At 43.6% G+C, this 14,533-nt stretch overlaps 1 protein-coding gene across 1 annotated transcript in view; it reads left to right on the top strand.

Annotated features, from left to right (window-relative positions):
* LOC125447800 (elongation factor 1-gamma-like) overlaps nucleotides 1-14,533 on the top strand; it is a 37,620-nt gene that overhangs the window by 9,328 nt on the left and 13,759 nt on the right. Inside the window, exons 4-5 of the mRNA XM_048522528.1 lie at nucleotides 8,310-8,452; nucleotides 12,410-12,491. The gene's annotated coding sequence lies outside the window, so the exon portion shown is untranslated. The remainder of the gene's footprint in view (nucleotides 1-8,309; nucleotides 8,453-12,409; nucleotides 12,492-14,533) is intronic.

Genomic DNA, 14,533 nt, shown 5'->3' with positions numbered 1-14,533 from the left:
CCGGTAACTTCTGTTTTTGTGACATTCTTCGTAGAGGAAAATCTTTTCTGAATCCTCTCCAATTTAACAATATCCTTCTTGCAGGTTGACCAGAAATAATCTGAAGGAGATAGCTGAAGAGATAGTGCAGGCATTAGTGTTGATCTTCCAAGAATCACTAGAGTCAGGGAGGGTCCCAGAGGAATGGAAAATTGCTAATGTACCCCCCCTCTCCCCACGCTGCCTCCCTGCTTTCAAAAGGACTGGGGCAAAAGACAGCAAGCCACAGGCCAATCAACCTGACCTTGGTCGTTGGATTCCATAACCTTACCATTGTGAAGGATGAGACTTAATAGTCTGGAGGTACATGGTAAAATAGGGCAAAGGCAGCGTGGTTTCCTCAAGGAGAGATCATTGCCTGACAAATCTTTGAGGGGGTAACAAGCAGGTTAGACCAAGGAGAGCCAATGGATGTTATCTACCTGGACTCCCAAAATGCCTTTGCCTTTGACAAAGTGCCGAACAGGAGGCTGCTGAGTAAGATAAGGGCCCATAGTATTAGAGGCAAGGTACTAACCTGGACAGAAGATTTATTTCTGCCAGGCATCCAGAGTGTGGGGGTAAAAGAAGGCAGCTGGTGACTAGTGGTGTTCTGCAAAGATTAGTGTTGAGACTGCATTTTTAAAATTTTATACATGTAATCATCTAGATGAAGGAACTGAGGGCATTATGGCTATGTTCGTCGATGATACAAAAAAAGGAGGAGGGACAAGTATTGAGTGGGTGGAGAGACTGCAGAAGGATTTAGACAGGTTAGGAGAATGTACTCCACTTCCCACATCTTCGGCCAATGTGGGAAAGTGACAGTCGTGCACTTTTCTAGGAAGAATAGAGGCGTAAGACTATTTTCTAAATGGGGAGAAAATTCAGAAGTCTGAAGTGCAAAGGGTCTTGAGTCCTAGTCCAGGATTCTCTTCAGGTAAACTTGCAGGTTGAGTGGGTAGTTAGGAAGGAACATGCAATATTGGCATTTATTTTGGGACGACTAGAATATAAAAGCAGCGATGTACTTCTGAAACTTTGAGGCTCTGGTTAGACTACATTGAGTATTGTGAGCAATTTTGGGCTCCATACCTCAAGAAGGATGTACAGGCCCTGGAGCAGGTCCAGAGAAGGTTCATGAGAATGATCCTAGGAATGAAAGGATTAATGTATGAGAAATGTTGGAGGACTCTGGATCTGTACACCAGAGTTTAGAACAATATGAGGGGAATCTAATTAAAACTTACTGAATACCAAATGGCTTGGATGGAGTGGACATTGAGAAGACCTTTCTATCAGCAGGAGAGACTAGAATTTGAGGGCACAGCCTTAGAGTAAAGTGAAGACCCTTGAACAGATGAGGAGAAACTTCTTCAGAGTGGTGAATTCCATAGATTCATTGCCACAGAAGGTTGTGGAAGCCAGCTCGTTCTCTCTCTCTTTAAGATGGAAGCTCTTGATTGTCAAGTGAATCAAAGGTTAGGGGGAGAATGAGGTTGATAAACTTAACAGCTGTGATAGAATGGCATAGCAAACTCAATGGGCCGACTGGCCTAATTTCTGCTTCTATGTCTTTTTGCATTATGCATGGTTATCCAAAAGTGGCCTTCTTAACGTCCTGTACAACCTCAACATGATCCTAACTCCCATAACATGCCTTCATGTTTCAGGCCTTTGAGTAAGGGCTAATTGCCACCTTAACCACCCTGTCTATCTGTGATGCACCTTTCAAAGAATTATGTACCTGAACCCCTAGACTTGTGCTTGTTTGATTTTACTAAAATGCAATGCCTTGCACTTAATCAAATTAAACTCCAGTTGCCATTCCTCAGCTCATTGGCCCAATGGATCTTGTGGACATCCTAATGTTCCTTTTACCTTCCGAGGAAGTGGTGGTGTTGGTGTGCTTTAATGACTTTAGTGTCAATGTGGATGGGCACGGATGGATTGGTGATATTTTACTGATAGGAACCTGAAGCTCTTGACACCTCCAGCTCAGTGCTGTTTATACAGACAAGCACATGTCCTCTACTCCACTTCCTGAAGTCGATGAGCAGCTGCTTCATTTTGCTGACTGAGGGGGAGATTTATTGTCTTGCACTATGCTCCTAACCTGTCTATCTTGTTTGTTTCAGACCTGACCTATTACAGTGGAAGAAAGTAGTTGGGAGATTGGGCTTTTGGCATTTTTGTTTTCAAATATTTCTAATTAATTCATTTTGGTTTATGTAAAATTCCATAATCTCTGGGATGTGATACAAGTACAGGAATTGTGATCCTCATTCACTTTTGGGTTTAGTTATTTTGTGGGAACGTAGAGAATGACTGACTGTTCCTAGTCATTGCTGAGCTGTACTTTCCTAATCAACCTGTTCAGCAATGTTGTTACACACCACAGGAGCAGGTGGGACTTGAACCTAGGCTGCCTGGCTTAGGTAGGGATCTACCACTGCACAACATGTAACCTAACCTTCATTTATTTCAGTTTTCAGTTGGTAATGATGCAGTTTACCTAACAGAGGGCAGCATTCTCTTAGTTAAGGCCTACCTTAATACTACATACTGCTACAAGCTTCTGAACAAATTCAGAAGGGGTATAGGCTGTGGAAATGACTGCTCTTTTCTAAGCCCATAAACGGCATCTTTTTACTCACTTGAGATGTACGGTTTCTCCAGCAGGGCAAGCCTTTCCTTGCTCCTAATTACCCTTGAGTGTGATGTTGAGTTGCAACCTTGAACTGCCCAGCCTGTTTGGAAGGAGGTACACCTGTAGTGCTATTTAGGAGGGAGTTTCAGGATTTGACCTAGTGACAGTGAAGGAATGGCAAAATATTTCCAAGTCAAGATCATGTGGAGTTTGAAAGGACCTTTTAAGTTCCCATCTGTCTGCTGCCTGTTGCCCTTCTAGGTGTTGAGATCAAAGGTTTTGAATGGATTGTCAAAGGAGCCTTTAAGTTGTTACAGTTCATCTTGTAGATGGTACACATTTGCTGCCATTATGGGTTAGTATGAAGAGAATGAATAGTCATTTGTTTCAGACCGGACCTACAGTGGAAGAAGACAGTTGGGAGACATACTGCCATCAACTTCACCAATCAAGTAGCCTGCTTTGTCCTAAATAATATTGAAGTTTTGTTGAGCAAGATGAAAGTTGTTCCAACACCACCATGCCCCACCCCAACATCTTGCAGATGGTAGCTAGGCATTGGAGAGATGGTGGGGTGGGTTGATGGTCCAACAGTGTGCTGCAGGGATTGGTTCTTTGTCATTTATATCAATAATTTGGATGAGCATATAGGTTGTGTATTTAGTAAATCGATGGATGACACTAAATTACTAGTATATTTGGTCTGTGAAGAGGTTCTGTAAAAATACAACAGGACGCTGGTCAGATGGGCCAAAAAGTAGCAGATTAAGTTTAAATGCAAGATGTTGCATTTTGGTAGGGCAAACCAGGGCAGGACTTGGTACAGTTAATGGTAGGGCCTTAGCACCTTGTTGAACAGAGGGACCTAGGGGTGCAGGTTCATAGTTCCTTGAAAGTTGCATTGCAGGTAGACAGAGTGGTGAAGAATACATTGGGCATGATCATGTTCATTGTTCAGAATATTTGAGGATCTGAGTTGGGAAGTCTAGTTATGGCAGTGCAGAACATTGTGAGGCTTTTGGAATAGTGCAGTTCTGCTCACTTTTCGAGAGGAAGGATGTTCTTAAACTAGAAAGTGTACAGAAAAGATTTGCCAAGATGTTGCCAGGACTGAAGGATTTGAGATATGAGGTTGGATAGACTGGAGCCCGACCACCCACCAACTCTTTCTCTCCCCACCCTGCCAACCTGGAGTGTCAGAGGCTAAGGGATGACTTTTTAGGGAGGTTTATAAAATTTGAGGACCATGGCTGTGGTGAATAGCTAAGGTCTTTTTCTAAGGCTTGGGGAGTTCAAAACCAGAGGGCATAGGTTTAAGGTGAGCAAGGAAAGATTTAAAAGGGAATTGAGGGGCAACTTTTTCATGCAGAAGGTGGTTTGTGTATGAAAGGGGCTGCCAGGGGAAGTAGTAGGGCAGATACAATTAAACACTTAAAATGTTTGAATGGGTACATGAATAAGAGATTTAGAGGGATATGCCAAAAACAGGCAAATGGGACTGCTTTTAGTTTAAGCTATCTGGTCAGTATGGAAGAGTTGGACTGAAGAGCCTGTTTCCATGCTGTATGGCTCTCTACTTTTGTAGAATTTCTAAACACGGTATTTATATAGCTAGTCCAGTGCTTTCTTGCTTGCTTTTTTGTCAATGGTAACCCCTGGCTTGGTATTGGAGGGGATTGCTTTTAATGCCATTGCATGACCAGAAGAAATGATTAGATTCTCTTGATGATCATTCTTGGCATTTATGTGGCATGGCTGTTACTTGCCTGTTGTCAGCCGAAACCTAGATGTTGACCAGTTTTGCTGCATTTAATCTCTCTCTGCTTCAGCATCCGAGGGATTCTTGAAAGGTTCTGAATATTATGCAGTTATCAGCAGATATCCCCACTTCAGCCCTGTTGTGATAGAAGGAAGGATATTGAAGCAGCTTAAGGTGGGTGGGCCTAGGATACATCCGAGTGTTGATATTCAATAATTAACCTCTAGCCACAACCGTCTTGTTTCACTTTCTGGTTGGAGTTGAACCTAGTGCAAGCAGGATCCAAAGACTCTGCAATATCATGTGTCTTAAGCTGTTTTTCAATTTCCCATTTGAGTGCATTGAAAAAGCTGAAGCCTGACATTTGTGATGCTATGGATCTCTGGAGGGGACTGTAGATGGATGCAAATGCTGCTGCCTTTATCTTTTGAACCATTGTGCTGGGTTCTTCTATCATTGCCGATGGGACTCTTTGTGAAGCTTCCTGCTACAGTGAGCTGTTTGTCCACCACCATTCACAATGGGATGTGGTGAGGTTGCAGATTTCAAGTCTGGTCTGGTCTGTTGGTATGACCTGTAAATTGTTTTTTTTATATGTTGTTTGACTTGCAAGTAATCCTGATGTGGCTTCACCAGGGTGACACCTCATTTTTGGTCAATGGTTGGTCCTGGCATGCTCCCTTTTACTCTTGAAGCAGGGCTGATCTTGCAGCTTTACAGTAATGACAGAGTGGGAGATTATGCTGCACAGTGAGGCTAGTCTGGGAATATGGGTCTAATCAACTTTCCTAAGTGAGGGAACCCGATCTTTTTTTTTCAGGTGTTATTTGTTTAGCAGATGCGGCCTTCACTGGCTGGATCAATATTTGTTGCCGGTCCCCAATTGACCTCTAGGGGAGGGGGTTGATCAAATTCAGCCTTGAAAAGCTGCAGTCCGTAGGGAGTTCCAGGATTTTTAATTCATCCACAGTGATATATCGATATAGTTTTCAAGTTAAGATGGGTGGCTTGTATGGAATTTAGCACTTTTGTGGTGTTTCTAAATACCTGCTGCCCTTGACTTTCCAGGTGGTAGATATCATGGGTTTGGTAAATGCTGTACTAAGCAGCCTTGGTAAATTTCAGTATAACTTGTGGATGGTACATACTGCTGCTGCTGCTACAGTGCATTGATGGGGGAAGTGATTTTTGGGTGGGGTGCCAGTCGAGTGAGCTGGTTTCCTCCTGGATGGTGTTAACTTTACTTTCTTGATGGTGCTGCATTCATCCAGGCAAGATGGCATTATTCCATCACACTTAAGATACGTGTCTTGTAGATGGACAAGTTTTGGAGAGTCTGAGTTACTAGCTTCAGGATTTCCAGCCTCTGACCTGCTGTTGCAATTATAGTATTTATGGCTGGTGCAGTTCAATTTTTAGTCATTAGTATCTTTAATCTCACCTTTTGGATCTGGCTTTATCAAAGTGTCTCCAGGTCTCTCATACGTTTAGAATGTGACTGCTGCTGGTCCCAATAGATTGACTTGCCCAACCTCTGAACGATGCACTGGCTTGCTTGAGGGCAGGGTGGAAGGACGAAATAAAGGATGGGCCTGGTTAACATGTACACTTGTGAACTGGATTTTTTTTTGTGGGGGATGTTTTATTATAGCTGACTCCAGGAGCAGGAGAAGTACTCTAGGTGGTGATGTAAAAGGCATGCAACCAGAATGTCGTTCCACCAGTTACGTGATTCCTGCCAGGGTGGAGCTGCAGACGGCCCGTCTTTGCAAAGGAAGCTTGTGTGTGATTTAGGACATCCTGTTTATAATGCAAGTGCTGTGTGCGTTGGTTCCTGAGCACTCCTCCCAATCTTCCAGGGGGTGAGGCAGGGAGACCTCCCAGTGGCTAGTGCGAACGTGCCGCTGGTCTGGTGGAAAGAGAACAGACAACAAAGTCAACTCAAACAAACCCTACCCACAAATAATAAATTCTTTTGCATATTTAATGCTGGTGGTGCAGGCCTACTCCCTGTGTAATTCTCCTTGTTCCAGTACATCCCCTGCGCAGAGGGGAGAATTCCCACTGTTTTACTGGCTAAAGAATCCACTACTATTTGGTTCCTGAAGTAGTTTATTGGGATCTGTTTTACTTCAACGCCAATTGACATTAAATCTCGCAGACTCTTACCTACAAAATCTGCACTTCCTACTCACTTGGCATGAGCTACTTGATTGCTTGAATTAGGTTCTCTGTCCAGTCAGAGCCTTCCCTTGTGATTTCTCCTGGAGAAAAAGTGCTCTTTTAACACAGGCAATGCATCTGTAATGATCAGTGTACAAATTAATGTGCTTCAACAGTATAACCCTGATTTAGCTGTGACCTTGATAGACTAATTTGAATGTTCATTTGGTTTTGCCACTGAACAATTTGAGGATAAAGTCATTAAATTTGCAGATGATACTAAGTGAATTGTGAGAATGACACTGAGCAACTTCAGAGGGAAATTGATGAGTTGGCCAAATGGACATCTACCATGTGAATCTCAATGCAGAGATGAGTTAATGTGTTCTGGTAGATGAAACGCAGCCTCTTCCGGCTCAATGGCACAGCCAGTTGGAGTACAGGAACAGAGAGAACCCCCACCCCCACCCCCCACCAAGGTTCAAGTGTTTAATTCTCTGAAGAGAAGGCAAGTTGAAACAGTTAAAGCTTGTAAGATCTTTGTGTTTATAAATAGAGGCATCCTCCTTATCTCAGTGTTTAAAAAGGGTCAACCCTTCACTCAAAGATGAAGGCCCAAGCCTGCAAGTGGATACACCTTCTCCACATCTGCTCTACCCAGGCTCCTCAGTATTCTGTAAATTCCATATCAGATCATCCCACATCCTTCTAAACTCCAAATACAGACCAAGAAGTAAAAGCAAGGAAGTGAGGCTACACATCTACAGGTATGGTTGGACCCTTTTGTGGAGTATTGTATTCAGTTCTGGGCATCCTAAGGAAGGATGTCCAAGCTCTGGAGTGAATGCAAAGGAGAATTACTAGAATGATAACAGGAATAAGGAACTTGTAGACACAATGAAAGATGAGTGAAATTAGGCTTGCTGCCCTGGGAGCAGAAAAGAATCAAATTAGTACAAGGGGTGGAAGGTACCTAAAATCAGTACAAACACAGCCCCAAGTAAATCCAAAATAAGAGAAACATGGAGTACAGCAGGCCAACTCAATATAGATGGATGATGTAGATATTTCAGGTATATCAAGTTACATCAGTAGGTTAAAACTAAGATCTCTGAAAACTTAGCATCTCCTTTACAAAAGGATCTTTTGAGATGTGGATAATGATGGGATAGTGTAGGGGGAGGGGCTTAGATTAGTTCACAGGTTGGCGCAACTTTGAGGGCTGAAGGGCCTGTTCTGCGCTGTATTGTTCTATGTTCAAAATTATGAACATATGAATAATTTTGACAAGGTGTAGAAGGATATTCTGCTTCCACTAGTTGGTATGTTTGTAACAAGGTCACAATTTCAAGATTCTCAGCAAGGAGTGAGATGAGGAGAAACGACTTTACTTGGCAGAGGTGAATTCCATTTTGAGGGTTTCATAACTTGTGCTCTCTCATGCTAGCTCTTTTCTTCCTTGCCTATCCCACCCTGAAAAATACTTTTGTCTGTGCCTTTGCAGTGCTCTCCTGAATGGTGTGGAGTTTTTTTTCAAATCCTCTTGTCCAGTTATCTCCAGATACTTTTGAGTAGTTTATTACTCTCGGGCTTCAGATAAATGCAAGTTAACTTTAGTTTGTATAAACAGTTTTCAAAGTAGTGGTCTGCATGTGATCCTAAATTGTTTCGGAAAACTAATTGTTGCAGTACCTGATCTTATTTTTTTTCTCCTTCCAGTTAGCAGTGGTATGCTGCGAGGCACCTCTATTCAAGAAGCTGCCCTCATCCAGCAATGGATTAACTTTGCTGAAAGTGAACTTATCCCTCCAACTGCAACCTGGCTTTTCCCAACTTCAAGTACCAGGAAATCCAACAAGCAGGTAAATTTCCTAATTGGGGAAATGCTTTAAATATCTGTACTGATTTTGAACAGATTCATCTGCTTGCAATTTAGTAAACTATCATAGCCTATTTTTGTGCCTTCCAATGCTGCCCGTTAAATGCAGGATATTGACCCCAATCCAAAGGTCAGAGATTAGGAATTCTGTAGCAAGAAACTTTTTTTTCTTCTTCTGATTCCCTAAAGCCTACCCATCATCTAAGTCACCAGTCAGAGTGATAGAATACTTCCACTTGCCTGGGTGAATGCAGCTCCATAAACACTCAAGTTCAACACTGTCCCTCTTCACCTACAATGCACTGTAGCAATAGTAGACGCCATCTACAAGATTCCCTGCAAGACTCTTGCAAGGCTGCTTAGATGGCATCTTCCAAACCCATGACAGCTTTCATCTAGAAGGACAAGGGCAGCAAATACTTGGATCTGCATCATGTGCAAGTTCCCCTCCTGAGCCATTCACCACCATGACTTGGAAATATTACCCTTCCTTCAGTGTCTCTTGGTCAGAATCCTGGCCCTCCTCCCTAATTGCATTGTGGGTCTGCATTAAGAACACAATAATTCAAGAAGGCAGCTCTCACCCATAAGAGAGAGTAAAGTGGAGATGAGCAATAAACGGTGACCCGCAGAGTGTAGCTTGTTCCCTGACAAAATCACAAAAGCAAAATATCTGCTTCCATTGGTATACCCCACAGTAGCTTAGTGGAATCTGGACTCTACTTTTATCCTCTTATCTGTGTACATGCATATGCCCGTTTGTCTGTCCTAGGCAGCTGGCACTGTTGGGACTCCAGAAGGCTTTTGGTGCTTTGCTCCGTTGTTTGTAGTTGGCATTTGGCAGGGAAAGTAACATGAAATGCACTGACCTCCAACCAAGTCCAATCCTTAGCCATCAGTCCTTTGCTGACTAAAGGAGATGCTAAGTTTTCAGGGATCTTAGTTTTAACCTACTGATGTAACTTGGTATACCTGATATATCTACATCATCCATCTATATTGAGTTGGCCTGCTGTACTCCATGTTTCTCTTATTTTGGATTTACTTGGGGCTGTGTTTGTGCTGATTTTAGGTACCTTCCACCCCTTGTACTAATTTGATTTGGCTCAGTTTCTAGAATATCTCTCTCGCACTCACTCTGTCGTAGCTTGTTGCCATCTTCCTTTCTTTTTTCTGAACCCCTTTCCTCTTTCTTTCACCACACCACGCCAACCCCTGCCCCCAACCCACCAAAAAAAAACAAAATAAACTGTTGGGTGCTGAATGCTTCTGGGATTTACTCTGACTAAAAACTGCCTTTGAAATGCTGACTCCTAAGTGGCAGCCCACCCTTCCTGCTGACTGTGGGAATATGAAGCTGCCCATTAATTTAATGTTCAAGGGACAGCTCTGACCTTCAGTGAGCTTCAAACAGTTGTTTAAATGACTCCTGTTGCACTGCAACAGGAAATGTAATTCTTTCAAGTCGAACTTGTCATGAAACTGCCTCCTTCCCTTCAATCACTGCAAGTTTTTTTTTATTACTTTCTTTTAAGAAAGCAGAATGGTATATAAATAGTGATGTTCATGACTGTTAAATGGTTTTTCAAATAATGAAGTACATTTTGTAATCACTAATGTTGGTTTATATCTTTAAGACTGGGGTGGGGTGGGCCATTCAGCCCATCCGTCCTGGCTTTTCATTCTGAGAGATCATGGCTGACCTTATTTTGGTCTTCACTCCATTTTTTTTGCTACTTGTCCCCTAAGTCTTCACTTGTTTGCAGATCGCAAATCTGTTTAACTCCACCTTTGAATGTATTTAATGACCCAATGTGCACTGCTCCCTGGGGGAAGAGAATTTCATTGAGTAAAGACCCTTGAAAGAAATTCTGTACCATCTTACTTTGAACCATTCTAGGTTTTTTTTCTTCTTAGCACCTACTCCACCAAGCATCCTCTGAACTTGATCTTTCAATAAGATCACCTCTCAATACCTTTAAACTTCAAGCTCTTCTTCACAGGAGTCATCAAGTGAAACTTCACTGCACAGTTTCAATGCAGGTTTATCCTTCTTGAATGAGGCCAAATAGTACTCTGGATGGGGTTCACCCCAGGCCCTGTACTGCTGTGGCATGGGATACCTACTTTAGTACTCTAATCTCTTTGCAGTTAAGGCTAGTGTTCTGTTTGCCTTCAACCTTTTACCTGTTGTACCTACATGCTGACTTCTGTATACAGAGTCACCCAGCTACTGGTACTCTGCAAGTTATATTTTTTCAGTTTCTTTTCCTGCCAGTGGCGGCGGCGTCCATCGTCGTCCTTCTCCACCACCCCAACATCACAACTGTCCAAACCCTTGCCTGTTCAAGTAACCTGGCCTGGATCATGTTGGAAGAAGGCAGAGAGTGGGGATAAAGTGTCCTTCTCAGAATGGCAGTCAGTCACTAATAGAGTTCCACAGGGGTCAGTGCTGGTACTATAACAGTTCACATCATACATCATGGATGAAGAATGTGAGGGCATTGTTGGTAGGTTTGCAGATGAGGTGGAGGGACAGGTGATGTTGAGGAAGTGAGGAGGCTGCAAAAGGACTTGGGCAGAGGCTGTATCTGACTTTGGTCAGACTGCGTTTGGAATATTGCGAGTGGTTTGTGCCTTGCATTTAAAGAAGAATGTGCTGGTATTGAAGGGAGTCCAAAGGAGGTTTACAAGAATAATCCAAGGAATGAAGGCCTTGTCATGAGGGCTGGTTGAGGACTCTTGGCCTGTATTTGGTGTTTAGAAGGATGTGGGATGATCTGATATGAAATTTGCAGAATACTGAGGAGCCTGGGTACAGCAGATGTAGAGAAGGTGTTTCCACTTGCAGGCTTGGGCCTTCATCTCTCCGCGTGAAGGGTTGACCCTTTTTAACACCGAGATAAGGAGGAATTTCTCCAGCCAGAGACTGCTTAATCTGTGGAATTCATAGCTTCCAGCCAAATGCAGCAAAGTCAGAGTGTACTTAAGATAGATGGATGCATTCTTGAAGGAGATGAAAGTTTATGGGGAGAAGGCAGGAGAATGGGGTTGAGAAGCAACTCAGCCATGATCAATTCACAAAGCAGATTTGATGGTTTAAATGGCCCAAATGTGCTCCTAATTTTAACGTCTGACCAAATGATCTAAAACAGTAATTTGAGGGATAATATTGGCCAGGCCAGAAAGGATAGCTCCTTCCAACTGTTATTTGAAAATAGTGTCTGCAGTCCTTTGCATTGTCTTGAGCAGGCTGATTCTGTACTTTTGTTTAAAGTCTCTGTTTTGAAAGATGGCCCCTTCAACAGTGCCACACTGAGTGTGCCATTTAGTTTATCACCTTTGTTTTTTTGGGGAGGTGAAATCTGCCAGCATTCCCTATTCAGCCATATGGGACTTAAGCCTATAGCCATCAGTTATAAATATGGGAGTACTTCTTGCTGTGCTGCATTTGTTGGCCTGGCCTCAGCAGGGTTGTTCTAAAATGTTATGAGAATGATTTGTTTTTTTTCATTGTGTGATGCCCAGGATTGGACACCATACTCTAAGGTCACACCAGAGACTTAAATGTTCATGCCTTCCTTGCTTTTACGCTTTGCCTCTGTATAATTTTTGTATCCTATTTGACTTCTGTTTTTTTTTCCTCAATCTGCCATGCTGCCCTCAATAAATCGTGAGCAAATAACCGCTACCCTAGTTTCTGGTCTTGCACTCACTTTAGAATTACATCCTTATTTTCAAACCTCCTGTAATTCTTCCTATTAAAATTTTTAATTTTGTCACACTCCCCTGCAAGAAATTACATTAAGTCTGACTACACATTTTATCAGCCTGTCTTTGGACTCTTGGAGTCTTCCATTACCTTCTCTGCAATTCAGAAACAGATTGTATCCTGGACATAAGTCTGAGTAATATACTGACATGTAATCTTATTCTACAGGTAGTCGAGCGTGCTAAAGCTGACATAAGGAAGGTATTGCTCTTGCTGAATGATCATCTCCATGTCAGGACATACCTGGTTGGTGAGCACATCACTCTAGCTGATATCACATTGGTGTGTGCGATGCTGGGGCTCTATAAACAAGGAAGGAATAATTTGCTATTTAGTAGCATGACCTTAGATTCCCTCCTGCCAACTGTTTTCTAGTTGAATCCTTTGAAGTATGCAGGAGACCTTCAACAAGGACACCTTTTCATGTATTTCACAATGTTAGTGAGGAAATATGCATTTGTTAATTCAGTTATACTTAAATTCTCTTCTCTGGTTATTCAGGATATTTTGAGCTAACTGAACTGAGAACAGGGTTTCTCTAAACTTTTGTTTAAACCTCTCTACTAGTGTATAGGCTAACAACACCACTTTGTCTCATTTTAGCACAATGATAGTGCCAGATCTGTTTGCAGTGTGCAGTGAAAGTGGGCATCCATGAGGCAATGTGGGCCAATGACAGCAGTGGAATTGAACCTCAGCAGACTCGCAACCTTGTGGCTTGGCATGTTCCCTCCCCACTCAACCATTACCATTAAGCCAGCAGACCGACCCTCTTCAATGAAGAGTGCAGCAATACCCTTTTTGTTGGGGGGGGGGGGGGGTCAATCTGATGAAGCTGCCAAACAGGCCGCCTTGCGTGCCAACAGCATAAGCAGCAAGTGATAGACAGAGCTAAATGATCCCACAACCAACGGATCAGATCTAAGCTCTGCAGTCCTGCCACATTGATGACGTGAATGGTGGTGGATAATTAAACAACTTGCTGGAGGAGGAAGCTTCACAAGTATCCATGTCCTCCATGATGGAAGAGCCCAGCATATCAGTGCCAAAAATGAGGCCGAAACAGTTTTCAGCCAGAAGCGCCAAGTGGACGATCCATCTTGACCTCCTCCAGTGGTCTCCAGCATTACAGATAGCAGTCTTCAGCCACTTAGATTCACTGACTTAAAATGGTTGAAGGCTTTGGATACCCCAATGGCTTTGGGCTCGACAACGTTCCAGCAATTGTACTGAAGACTTGTGCTCCAGAATTTGCTCAGCAATAACCTGCTTGATGTTGCCCAGTTTGGGTTCCACCAGGGCCACTCTGCTCCTGACCTCATCACAGCTTTGGTTTTAGATATGGAGAGAAAAAGCTGAATTCCAGAGGTGAGGGACTGGGACTGTGAGAGCCCTTGACATCAAAGAGCCAAACTAGCAAAACTGGAATTGGTGGGTATTGGAGGCAAAATCACCACTAGATGGAGCTATTCCAGGCATATACAAAGGATGAGAGATAATGGGAACTGCAGATGCTGGAGATTCCAAGATAATAAAATGTGAGGCTGGATGAACACAGCAGGCCAAGCAGCATCTCAGGAGCACAAAAGCTGACGTTTCGGGCCTAGACCCTTCATCAGAGAGGGGGATGGGGGGAGGGAACTGGAATAAATAGAGAGAGAGGGGGAGGCGGACCGAAGATGGAGAGTAAAGAAGATAGGTGGAGAGGGTGTAGGTGGGGAGGTAGGGAGGGGATAGGTCAGTCCAGGGAAGACGGACAGGTCAAGGAGGTGGGATGAGGTTAGTAGGTAGCTGGGGGTGCGGCTTGGGGTGGGAGGAAGGGATGGGTGAGAGGAAGAACCGGTTAGGGAGGCAGAGACAGGTTGGACTGGTTTTGGGATGCAGTGGGTGGGGGGGAAATTACATTCCACATCAAGCAGAGGTTCACCTGCACATCTGCCAATGTGGTATACTGCATCCACTGTACCCGGTGCGGCTTTCTCTACATTGGGGAAACCAAGCGGAGGCTTGGGGACCGCTTTGCAGAACACCTCCGCTCAGTTCGCAACAAACAACTGCACCTCCCAGTCGCAAACCATTTCCATTCCCCCTCCCATTCTCTTGATGACATGTCCATCATGGGCCTCCTGCACTGCCACAATGATGCCACCCGAAGGTTGCAGGAACAGCAACTCATATTCCGCCTGGGAACCCTGCAGCCATATGGTATCAATGTGGACTTCACCAGTTTCAAAATCTCCCCTTCCCCCACTGCATCCCTAAACCAGCCCAGTTCATCCCCTCCCCCCACTG

Source organism: Stegostoma tigrinum, chromosome 39, assembly GCF_030684315.1.
Source record: "Stegostoma tigrinum isolate sSteTig4 chromosome 39, sSteTig4.hap1, whole genome shotgun sequence".
NCBI lineage: Eukaryota > Metazoa > Chordata > Chondrichthyes > Orectolobiformes > Stegostomatidae > Stegostoma > Stegostoma tigrinum.
This window is presented reverse-complemented; position numbering and strand designations above follow the sequence as displayed.